This window comes from Lactuca virosa, chromosome 2 (assembly GCF_052849685.1).
Source record: "Lactuca virosa cultivar CGN04683 chromosome 2, Lactuca_virosa_CGN04683_v6, whole genome shotgun sequence".
Classification (NCBI taxonomy): domain Eukaryota; kingdom Viridiplantae; phylum Streptophyta; class Magnoliopsida; order Asterales; family Asteraceae; genus Lactuca; species Lactuca virosa.
Window position 1 is genome coordinate 313,190,747 of NC_136427.1, and position 12,918 is coordinate 313,203,664.

Here is a 12,918-nt window from a genome sequence, read left to right on the forward strand (position 1 = left end):
TGAGGTCAGATCTGCTCCTCTATCCTATAGATCTGACCTTCCCAAACACGATAATCACGTAAAGGTTCGAACTTTAGGACCATGCATCACACTATCACCTCTATATGCCAAAATAACCCTTAATATGATATCCTAAGCCCCAAACTCATAAAGGACTGCATAAAGCTGGAGAATAGGGACTCTCTGGACCCCTTAAGGTCCAGATCTAATAACCATTTCACCTTGGGACCTCACACTCTCCAGATTTAAACTAAATAAGGCATAAAGAAACCCTAGGTTCAACCAAATCAACAAAATACGAGGAATAGCATAGATTGATACCTCCAACAACTTCCTCTGATCAAATGGAAGTAGATTCAAGCTCCCCAACTCGCCTAGCTTGACCTTCCTCCTTCCTTCTTGCTAAAATCCACAAGAAATGGTGAATAATGACCTCCTTTCTCACTCAGAAGGCTCACAGATGCTCTGGTACTCTCAAGGACGAAGGTAGCCGCAATTAAGGGCCATAAGGTCCTTTAAATAGGGCACATGCCTAGGGATTTAGGGTTTCAACCCACAGCGTGGACTCGTCGAGTCCGTTCATTAATCCAGTCAGCATTCGCGGTCCTACTCGACGAGTCCACGACCCAACTCGTCGAGTTCCTCTCTTTTACTCAAAATAAATGATCAAACATAATACCTGGAAATCCGGATGTTACAATTCCAGTCAGACGCATCTTCACCGTACCTATATAATAATGTACATCTAAAGTCCTGTAAGAGTTATAACCAGAGTCTCCTGGAGGGAGAGCAGGAATTTATGTATAGATCTATACGGGGCTGACAGCCCACACCTTCGCTGTTCGCTACAGCTAGACCGACCAGTCTACAAATGTATTCAACGAATCACTTCGTCATATTAGTATGGTTATAACGAATCACTTAGAATATAACAATGTTATTTAAGAAATTTACGCGAGGAAAACCTTACAAACAAATTGGCACATTGTGTTGACCGCCCCCATGCATGGTAATGATTGTCCACATTCGTTGTGTTGATCGTCCACTTTCATTGTGCGGATTGTCCACAATCGCCTGTTGATTTCTCACACCACTCCAGTCTTAGGGTTTTTAAGACCACAAACGATTACACACATACAGAAAATATAGGATTTTCTGGGGAAAACAATTTTTATACGATTTCGAAAGTTAATCAACTAGACACACACGCAACTATACTTGATAAGAAAACAAAGCTTACAACTATATATTTTTAGAAAATATGGGATTTTTTGGAAATTAATCATTATTAAGATACCAGGGAACTATTTTTGAGATCACAACTTACTTTTAAGAAAACATGGGATTTTCTGGAAACTACTGGTTATTATGACTCAAAGGAACTATTCTCAGAAACAACCTGCCTTTATAAATTATAGGACTTTCCAAAAATCCCTCTTTATAAAGATGAATAAAAGGTAATGACATAAATGCATATATCCATGGTTTCAGAATAAGACTCCAAACGATTTTATAGAAAATATCGGATTTTCTGAAAGTACAACGAGAACAATTCTAAACAAGTGTAAAACTATTTTTATACAAAAATGCTTATGAACTCACCAACTTTTTAGTTGATTCTTTTCAAAACGACTTGTATTCTCAGGGATCTAGTAGACAGATAATCACCACGATCGAGGACTGGCGTCGCTGCATTATGTTATTTCTACTTTGTTATTTTATGTTTAACTTTGGAACAGAACCAGTATTGTAAACAATGTAAGCTTATGTGACAACCCGGAATTTCTATTCTGTACAACATTTCAATTCAATAGAAGTCAGAACAGTTTCTGCTAACTTTCAAGCTTTTTGGAATAGGTTCGAGTCTTTTTAAGTTAGTACTTCAGGAGATACTAGGAGAGAGGATGCTCTAGGGTTTATTGTGCAACAATAAAGTCCCAAAACTCCAAGAGTTTGGAGTTTACGGCCTAAACAAAGGTGTTTACGGCCTAAACAAAGGTGTTTACGGCCGTAAACCCTAAATTGGGGGTATATATATGACACTTAGTCATTATTTACCATTTTTCACAAATTCAAGATCCAAACTCAATTCTCTCTCAAGTATCATCCAAAAATTCTTCAAGATCTTCAACTTGTAAGTGTTTCTAGCCCTTTTAAGTTGATATATTACTTAATCTAGTGATTTAACACACTTCCATCCGTGAAATCATTCCAAAAGGTTAGATCTTCAAGTTTCACCAAGAACACACACTAGTGTTCTTGGACTTTTAGCACCTTTTCAAGCCTCTATCTTGTAAGTACTTCTATCCTAGAGTATAATAAGGCTTGTTACACTTCTATACATCAAGAAAACACCAAGGAAACCAAGGATCAAAGGTGTTTACGGTCCAAGAACACCTTGGACCGTAAACCCTAAAAAGGGTGCCAAAGTGTGCCCTAGTCCCTTCTAAGCCTTGGAAACTTGCATAGATCCCTTCCTTAATGAGTTTAATACAGGAAAACATCAAAAGACCATAAACCATTTGGGTTTACGGCCATAAACCCAAAGGCAAATGGTCCAAGGACCGTAAACTCCATTTAGGAGTGAAATGGTGCCCTAATCACTTCCATAGGCTTATACTTCACGTGGAAATGCTTCTAAGGACTTGTAGAGCTTCAAAACAACGCATGGTCAAAGAAGCATGAGTTTACGGCCGTAAACTCATGGGTTTATGACCGTAAACTCATATAAAGGGTTCCCTTGAACCCTAAACTCAATAGCAATTTCCTACAGCATTTAGATGCAATCCTTAGCACTTATAACACTTATATAAGGTGTTTTTCATGCCCTAGGATGTCTTAACTTTGTTAATTAGTTGTTTAAAGACTAATTGGATATATATATATATATATATATATATATATATATATATATATATATATATATATATATGTGTGTGTGTGTGTTATTATATGTTAACTAGGATCATTGTGTGTGTACAAGTCTTCACTTGACACCTAGCAATCCTATATCATCAGTTCATCCAAACCACTCACTACATGTGAGTTCATACCCCTTGACTAACCTTTTAAATGTTTTTAAATGCTTTTATAGGGGGGAATACAAGTTGAATTATTATAGTTATTATATCAATCACATGTGATTAATAACTACCAAACAAGTGGATTTCTTACTTTTCAAACTGTGTTACCAAAATGTTTTACTTCAAACTGTTTTACAAACTCCTTTTCATGTCAAATACTTTTACTTAAACTCTTTTAAACTTATATTCTGTTAAATGTGTATCTATATAGATATAGTTATATAAGTAGGATTGAAAGGACTTAGGACTCATAGCTCACCTTACTTCCTGTTCCTTGTTTGGTTGTGGACTTAGGGTATTAGGGTTATCTGTCCGAAGGTCGTTTGAATCCTAGTTATATATTATGTATAAGTATATAGATACAAAGGTTCCTTCTTTCATTCAGCTCCATACCTTTGGGTAGCAAGGGTATACAAACATGTTCATACATTACTAGTAAGCTACTATAGGAGTAGTTTAGGAAGATACTAAATCTATTACTAGAACAATGAAACATACAAAGAGTCAGTTCATACATGAAACAATACCATACAGAGTAGATAACAAACAATATCATATAGAGAAAGAGATAACAAACAATACCATACAGAGAAAGAGATAACAAACAATACCATACAGAGAAAGAGATAACAAACAATACCATACAGAGAGAACATACAGGCTAGACAGAGATAGAACATACAATACAGCTAGCACATTCATTACATATACATTATTACAGTTATGCGAGCCACCTAACGGGGCATGGCACTACCTGCCATGACCGTTTTTGTATCCAGAATCTCCTTAAATGGGGAGCGTATGAGTTTATGTATAGATCTATACTGGATTGACTATCCTACACCTTGTTGCTCGCTACAGTGGGACTTGCAAGTCTACGGGTGCCAAACGTCATTTCTTACGACGTCTTACATCGTCGTTTTTCTATTGAGTCGGTAGCAGGATACAGGCCGATCACATGGTACTTTAAATAACAATTGGTTTAAAATAGTTAGTACAACAGTAGTTACTTAATACAACACTACAGTACTATATCATTTTCCCATTACATTTACTTTGTGATATTTACACAATAAACAATAATGTAAAAACTATATTTTTGGTTAATGATAGTCGGATTTGGGAAAATACACACTCTTACAAGAGACACACACACAGATACTAGATGCCTTGGTAGAAGGCTACTTTTAGTAGGAAACATAGGGTTTTCTAGGAGAGTTCAAACAATTACAAACATATACAATTACAACTTACAAAACACTTTCATACAACTACAGACAATAATATACTTATGATCTCACCAGCTTTAAAGCTAATAAACTCTTTCAAAATAACTTGTATTCTCAGGTCGCCAGTAGACAGGTACCAGAGCCAGGTTTTTGCGAAGATGGAGCTCGTTCAAGACTCATATTTATTTTGATGTATATTATTTTTGGTGTCTATATAACTTGACAGAACACACTTGTATGAAATTATATTATTAATGCAATGGATGATGTTGTTGCTTGTTTACTACTTTGCATTGTTGTGATACTGAACATGACGTCCTCCACCCCCGAACGTTTCCGCCGTTCCGGTTTTGGGGTGTGACAGATTGGTATCAGAGCATTGTTTATAGTGAATCGAGTGTATCAACCCATAAAAGATATACGAACTATAAACACAAGCGGGATTAAAATACTCTGATAAAGAGTTTATACTTTTAAATAATAAAATATTTAACCAAGTATACATACCTGCATTCATACTAAAATCAGTGTCACCAGGACAGAACAAAAGTATTACGATTGTTGGACAGCACCAGTAGACTTAGAGACATATGGTCAACCCTGGGAAGATGTAGCCTGATCAACTATATTGTCCGAGGAGTGATTAGCATGTGCCTAAGTGTGATTGTGAGGTTGCAACAAGTCTAAAAACTTACCAACACTTCTACAACGAGAACAGTAGAACAGAACATAAACTTAAAATACTATAGGAGTATTTTGTGTTACTATTAATTTCTTACCTGAGAACTAAAGGTCTTTATTAAGTATGTCAATAGTTGCGGAGTGGATACGCTAAGGTTATATGTGTCTAGGATATCATAGACTTAGAATCTGTGATCTTTGCTTTACTTCCTGTTCCTTGTTTGGTTGTGGGCTTAGAGTTAGGATCACTTATTCGAAGGTCTATCCTGTCTAGGTTACCTATGACTGGTATGCACTACACAAATGTTGGAGTAACTGATAAAGATCATCTTATAATTATCTAGTTAGTTCGTCTATTGATTATTTCCTTATCCCTTTTCTCGCGTAGATATAATGGTTGGATTCCATTTTCCCGGAGACCCGTACTATCCCAACAACGGCAATGCTGGATGGCTTGGAGAAGAGCCAGATGATGATCACCCAATCCCTTTGGATGATCACGAAGTTGAAGGCTTTTCTGATGGTTCTGACTCAGAGCCTGAAGTCAACAACCTACCCCCAGCTACTCAAGACCCAAACCTGAACCCTCGTCCAGCATTTCAAGGACCCACACCTCTGTGGGCCACAAACTTGAATAGGTGGAGTCAGGAACAGGGGCAGCCCATGCCCTACCATGGAGACAGAAGCTTCTACAACCTCACTGAAGGAGGTTCAGCTGACAAGGTCCTACCCATAATGGTCCGTAGGATTGCTCGGAACACTGAGCAAGGTCGAGCAGCTATTGATCGAGTAGTGGAGATTGACGCCAACTCTGGCGTTAACACAGTCCGCATTCGCCAACTAGAGTCTGCTCATGAAAGGACTCAGGTCCGCAATGCAGTTCTACAGAGGGAACTTGCTGAAACCCAAGCTGAAGTCAGGGAACTTCGAGCTCAGCAAGCAAGATCTGATAGGCGCGTGAGAGACATAGAACATCTACTGTCGGAGTCAAGGACTCACTCTAGTAGTTCTCGTCGCCGTTAGAGTCTCATCGACTTCTCTTTTGGATGTAACCTAGTTAGTGTAAAAACTCTAGTCTAATTTCCTATCTTTGTAAATCTTAGACCCGTTAGGTCTTGATTTGCTAGTAGTTTGTCAAAATTTTCCATCTTGGTTGATGTAAGACCTACTTCTAGGTCATTTTTCCCGAACTCATTACATCTGTAATCCCAGTATAATTGACAGATATCTAATCTTATGGAAATCAATATCCAATTGCTATCATCTGTTAGTACTAGATCTTCATTCAATCATACTATTCAATCGTGCTATTCACTTGTGCTGTTGGGCTATGGAGAGTTAGTCCATGAGTCATTCTTATCTACTTCCTATTAAATTCTTATCAATGTCTTCATCTTTCTAAACTTATAGTTAAAAGATTCCCCCACGTAAATCAACAAGACGCGATCCTCCCGCACCGACACCACCTGCTCCTCAATTCGATACAGCAGCTCTAAATGCTGCTGTAGCTGCGGCTGTGGCTACAGCCATGGCTCAATATCATTCCTCAGGTTCCATTGGAGGAGGAACCCCTGTCCTATCTACTCATGGTGAAATCCCGGTGCGCTTGAGAGAGTGCTCCTATAAGGACTTCACCAACTGCAAGCCCAAGTCTTTCAGAGGGACTGGCGGAGTCATTGCCCTCTTGCAATGGTTCGAGAAAACCGAATCGGTTTTCGAGATCTGCTCCTGCCCAGAAGGGAGCAAGGTCAAGTTCGCTGCTTGCACCTTCGAAGACAAAGCCCTGACATGGTGGAATAGCCATGTCAAGTCACTATCTCTAATAGTGGCTAATGCTATGGGATGGGAAACTCTGAGAGATCTAATGATTGAAGAGTACTGCCCGAGGGGTGAGATCCAAAAGCTGGAGGAGGAACTGTGGAGCCTAACCATGAAGGGCTCCGACGTAGTCTCTTATACCGCCAGGTTCTGTGAACTGGTGGCCCTCTGTCCCAACATGGTTCATACTGAGGGAAAGAAAATCGAGAGATATATATGGGGGCTGATGCCACCATACCAGGGAAATGTTTTGGCATCACACCCCACTACGTTTGATAGTGCCAAGCGATTGGCACAACGGCTCATAGACCATGGGGTTCGTACCCCGGCCGCAACAACAACCCTGGCCAACTCAGAACCCGCCAGAACCGCTGATTCTAAGCGGAAGTTTTGGGATGACAAGAAAAAGAAGAAGGCTGCCAAAAAGCAGCAGATCGTGGCAGTACATGCTGCAATAGCACCTGCCGCTGCTGCTCCAGTAAGGCAATACGCCGGAAGTTTGCCCAAGTGCAACAAGTACAACTTCCACCACACAGGAGCCTGCCGGGAAATGCAATGCTCGAACTGCAACAGGAAGCGGCACACCGCCCGTTTCTGTAAAGCTCCGGCGAGACCACTCAACCAAGTCCCCGGTGCTGGTGTGGGCCAGGCTTGCTACAATTGTGGCGACGTGGGCCACTACAAGAGGGACTGCCCAAAGGCAGGGAATTCTGGTAGAGTTGGAAGAGTTCTGGCCATAGGCCACGAGGAAGCGGTTGCCGACCCCACAGTGGTCACTGGTACGTTTCTCCTCGATAACTCATATGCATGTATACTATTTGATAGTGGAGCGGAGAGGAGCTTCGTGAACCAAATATTTGCTCATTTACTTAAGCAAAAATCACGAGCACTCAAAGAACCGTTCACTGTAGAAATGGCTAATGGAAAGACAGAGAGCACTAACAGTATATTCATAGGGTGTACCCTAACTTTAGATAGCCATTCATTTTCGATCGACCTCATGCCGGTACCTATTAAAAGTTTCGACGTCATCATCGGCATGGATTGGTTGAGTCTTCATCGTGCCGACATCATGTGTTATGAAAAGGTTGTCCGACTTAATCTGTCGTCTGGCGAAACTCTAGTAGTATATGGCGACAAACCCGACACGAACCTCCATATCATCTCGAGCATTCAAGCTCAGAAATTCTTGCGAAAGGAATGTCGCGCATTCCTTGCTCATGTGGTCGATGTGAGCCAAGAAACGAAAGACATTTAGAACATTCCAGTGGTACGCGACTTTCCCGACATCTTTCCAGAAGAACTCCCAGGATTACCTCCACAACGACAAGTCGAGTTCAGAATCGACTTAGTTCCAGGGGCTACCCCCGTAGCCAAATCGCCCTATCGTCTAGAACCTGCAGAGATGCAAGAACTGTCCTCTCAACTTAACGAACTGCTCAGCAAGGGCTTTATAAGACCAAGCTTCTCACCTTGGGGAGCTCCAGTCTTGTTCGTCAAGAAGAAAGACGGATCGTTTCGTATGTGCATCGACTACAAGGAGCTCAACAAACTGACCGTCAAAAATCATTATCCCTTGCCTCGTATCGACGATTTATTTGACCAACTTCAAGGGGCAAATTTCTTTTCAAAAATCGACTTAAGATCCGGATATCACCAACTACGAGTGCTAGGGGAGGATGTTCCGAAGACAGCCTTCCGAACTCGTTATGGGCACTAAGAATTCGTAGTGATGCCGTTCGGATTAACAAACGCGCCCGCAGTAATCATGGATTTAATGAATAGGGTGTGTCGTCCTTACTTGGATCAGTTCGTCATCGTCTTCATCGATGACATACTTATCTACTCTCGTAGTAAGGAGGAACATAGTCAACATCTGCGACAAGTCTTAGAAACTCTATGTTCGGAGAAGCTCTATGCGAAGTTCTGGAAATGCTAATTTTGGATCCGACGAGTCGAATTCTTAGGGCACGTGGTTAGCGAAGAGGGAATACACGTGGACCCTTCCAAAATTAAAGCCATTGAGAGCTGGTCAGCACCAAAGACGCCTACATAAATTCGTCAATTTCTAGGCCTCGCTGGCTACTACCGCAGGTTCATTCAGAACTTCTCCCGCATAGAGAAACCTCTTACAACACTGACCCAGAAAGGCGTGGCCTTTGACTGGGAAGAGAAGCAGGAGAGAGCGTTCCAAACGCTCAATCGAGCCTTGTGCACCGCACCAATACTATCCCTCCCCGAAGGGATAGAAGACTTCGTCGTCTATTGCGATGCGTCAAATCAAGGACTCGGATGTGTTTTGATGCAGCGAGGTAAGGTCATTGCCTATGCCTCGAGATAGCTGAAGACACACGAGGTCAACTACACTACCCACGATCTGGAACTAGGAGCAGTTGTGTTTGCTCTGAAGATCTGGAGACACTACCTGTATGGTACAAAAAGCACAATCTTTACAGATCACAAAAGCCTACAACATATATAAAACCAGAAGGAGCTCAACATGAGACAACGACGGTGGGTCGAGCTACTCAGTGATTACGAATGCGAAATTTGTTATCATCCGGGTAAAGCCAATGTAGTAGCTGACGCCCTAAGTCGGAAAGAAAATTCTGGTCGTAGAGTCAAGTCATTGACTATAACTATCCATTCACACTTGTCCACACAAATTAAGGAGGCTCAGCTCGACGCTTTGAAACCTGAAAATGTGGCAGGTGAATCCCTGAGAGGAATGGATAAGAACTTGGAGGTTAAGGGTGGCGGAGCTTATTTTCTCATGGATCGGATCTGGACCCTGAAACTTGGTGGTTTCAGAGACTTGGTCATGAACGAGGCGCACAACACTCGTTATTCCATCCACCCAGGTTCAGATAAGATGTATCTGGATCTTAAAAAGTTATACTGGTGGCCTAACATGAAAGCAGAGATTGCTACCTTCGTAAGTAGATGCCTTACTTGTGCTAAGGTCAAGGTCGAATACCAGAAACCCTCCGGTCTACTACAACAGCCAGAGATACCGGAATGGAAGTGGGAGCGGATCACTATGGATTTCATAACCAAGTTGTCCAAGACAACGGGTGGACTTGATACCATATGGGTCATCGTCGACAGATTGACCAAGTCCGCACACTTCCTGACTATCAAAGAAAACAGACAAGATGGAGAAGCTTACAAGAACTTGGTGTTCCGATATCCATTATCTCGGACAGAGATAGTATATTCACTTCGAGGTTCTGGCAGTCGTTACAGAGTTCCCTAGGAACTAGGCTGGACATGAGTACAGCCTACCATCCGCAGACAGACGGGCAAAGTGAGAGGACTATCCAAACCTTGGAAGATATGTTGCGAGCCTGTGTGATCGACTTTGGGAAAGCATGGGATACTCATTTACCCCTTGTCGAATTTTCCTACAACAACAGTTATCACACAAGCATAAAGGCTGCTCCATTCGAGGTCCTCTATGGCCGCAAGTGCAGATCCCCTCTGTGCTGGGCTGAGGTGGGTGATACCCAGTTAGCTAAAGGACGAGTTCCTGAAAGCACTCTCACAGGTCCGGAGATCATTCGGGAAACGACAGAGAAGATCGTTCAAATTCGTGAACGATTGAAAGCCTCTAGAGACCGACAGAAAAGCTACGCTGATAAACGAAGGAAACCGTTAGAATTCCAGGTGGGCGACCGCGTTCTATTGAAGGTCTCACCCTGGAAGGGCTTGATACGCTTCGGAAAGCGTGGAAAGCTAAATCCAATGTACATAGGGCCTTTTGAGATTCTCGCAAGAATCGGCCCTGTAGCTTACAAACTTAACTTACTGCGCGAGCTCAGTAACGTACATTCTACTTTCCACGTCTCGAACTTGAAAAAGTGTCTGTCCGACGAGACTCTTGTAATCCCACTAGACGAGATCGAGATCAACGAGAGCCTCAACTTCGTGGAAGAACCAGTAGAGATCATGGACCGGGAGGTCAAGCAAACGAAGCAAAGCCGTATCCCGATAGTGAAGGTTCGCTGGAACGCCAAGCGAGGACCTGAATTCACTTGGGAGCGAGAGGATCAGATGAAACTGAAATATCCTCTTCTTTTTACTTAGTTATTTGTAACTACTTATTTGCTTAAACTCTAATTTCGGGACGAAATTCCTTCTAAGGGGGGGATGATGTGACAACCCGAAATTTCTATTATGTACAACATTTCAATTCAATAGAAGTCAGAACAGTTTCTGCTAACTTTCAAGCTTTTTGGAATAGGTTCGAGACTTTTTAAGTTAGTACTTCAGGAGAGAGGATACTCTAGGGTTTATTGTGCAACAATAAAGTCCCAAAGCTCCAAGAGTTTGGAGTTTACGGCCTAAACAAAGGTGTTTACGGCCGTAAACCCTAAATTGGGGGTATATATATGACACTTAATCATTATTTACCATTTTTCACAAATTCAAGATCCAAACTCAATTCTCTCTCAAGTATCATCCAAAAATTCTTCAAGATCTTCAACTTGTAAGTATTTCTAGCCCTTTTAAGTTGATATATTGCTTAATCTAGTGATTTAACACACTTCCATCCGTGAAATCATTCCAAAAGGTTAGATCTTCAAGTTTCACCAAGAACACCAAGAACACACACTAGTGTTCTTGGACTTTTAGCACCTTTTCAAGCCTCTATCTTGTAAGTACTTCTATCCTAGAGTATAATAAGGCTTGTTACACTTCTATACATCAAGAAAACACCAAGGAAACCAAGGATCAAAGGTGTTTACGGTCCAAGAACACCTTGGACCGTAAACCCTAAAAAAGGTGCCAAAGTGTGCCCTAGTCCCTTCTAAGCCTTGGAAACTTGCACAGATCCCTTCCTTAATGAGTTTAATACAGGAAAACATCAAACGACCATAAACCATTTGGGTTTACGGCCGTAAACCCAAAGGCAAATGGTCCAAGGACCGTAAACTCCATTTAGGAGTGAAATGGTGCCCTAATCACTTCCATAGGCTTATACTTCAAGTGGAAATGCTTCGAAGGACTTGTAGAGCTTCAAAACAACACATGGTCAAAGAAGCATGAGTTTACGGCCGTAAACTCATGGGTTTACGACCGTAAACTCAATGAGTTATGGTCACAAAACCGTAAACTCATATAAAGGGTTCCCTTGAACCCTAAACTCAATAGCAATGTCCTACAACATTTAGATGCAATCCTTAGCACTTATAACACTTATATAAGGTGTTTTTCATGCCCTAGGATGTCTTAACTTTGTTAATTAGTTGTTTAAAGACTAATTGGATATATATATATATATATATATATATATATATATATATATGTGTGTGTGTTATTATATGTTAACTAGGATCATTGTGTGTGTACAAGTCTTCACTTGACACCTAGCAATCCTATATCATCAGTTCATCCAAACCACTCACTACATGTGAGTTCATACCCCTTGATTAACCTTTTAAATGTTTTTAAATGCTTTTATAGGGTGGAATACAAGTTGAATTATTATAGTTATTATATCAATCACATGTGATTAATAACTACCAAACAAGTGGATTTCTTACTTTTCAAACTGTGTTACCAAAATGTTTTACTTCAAACTGTTTTACAAACTCCTTTTCATGTCAAATACTTTTACTTAAACTCTTTTAAACTTATATTCTGTTAAATGTGTATCTATATAGATATAGTTATATAAGTAGGATTGAAAGGACTTAGGACTCATAGCTCACCTTACTTCCTGTTCCTTGTTTGGTTGTGGACTTAGGGTATTAGGGTTATCTGTCCGAAGGTCGTTTGAATCCTAGTTATATATTATGTATAAGTATATAGATACAAAGGTTCCTTCTTTCATTCAGCTCCATACCTTTGGGTAGCAAGGGTATACAAACATGTTCATACATTACTAGTAAGCTACTATAGGAGTAGTTTAGGAAGATACTAAATCTATTACTAGAACAATGAAACATACAAAGAGTCAGTTCATACATGAAACAATACCATACAGAGTAGATAACAAACAATATCATATAGAGAAAGAGATAACAAACAATACCATACAGAGAAAGAGATAACAAACAATACCATACAGAGAAAGAGATAACAAACAATACCATACAGAGAGA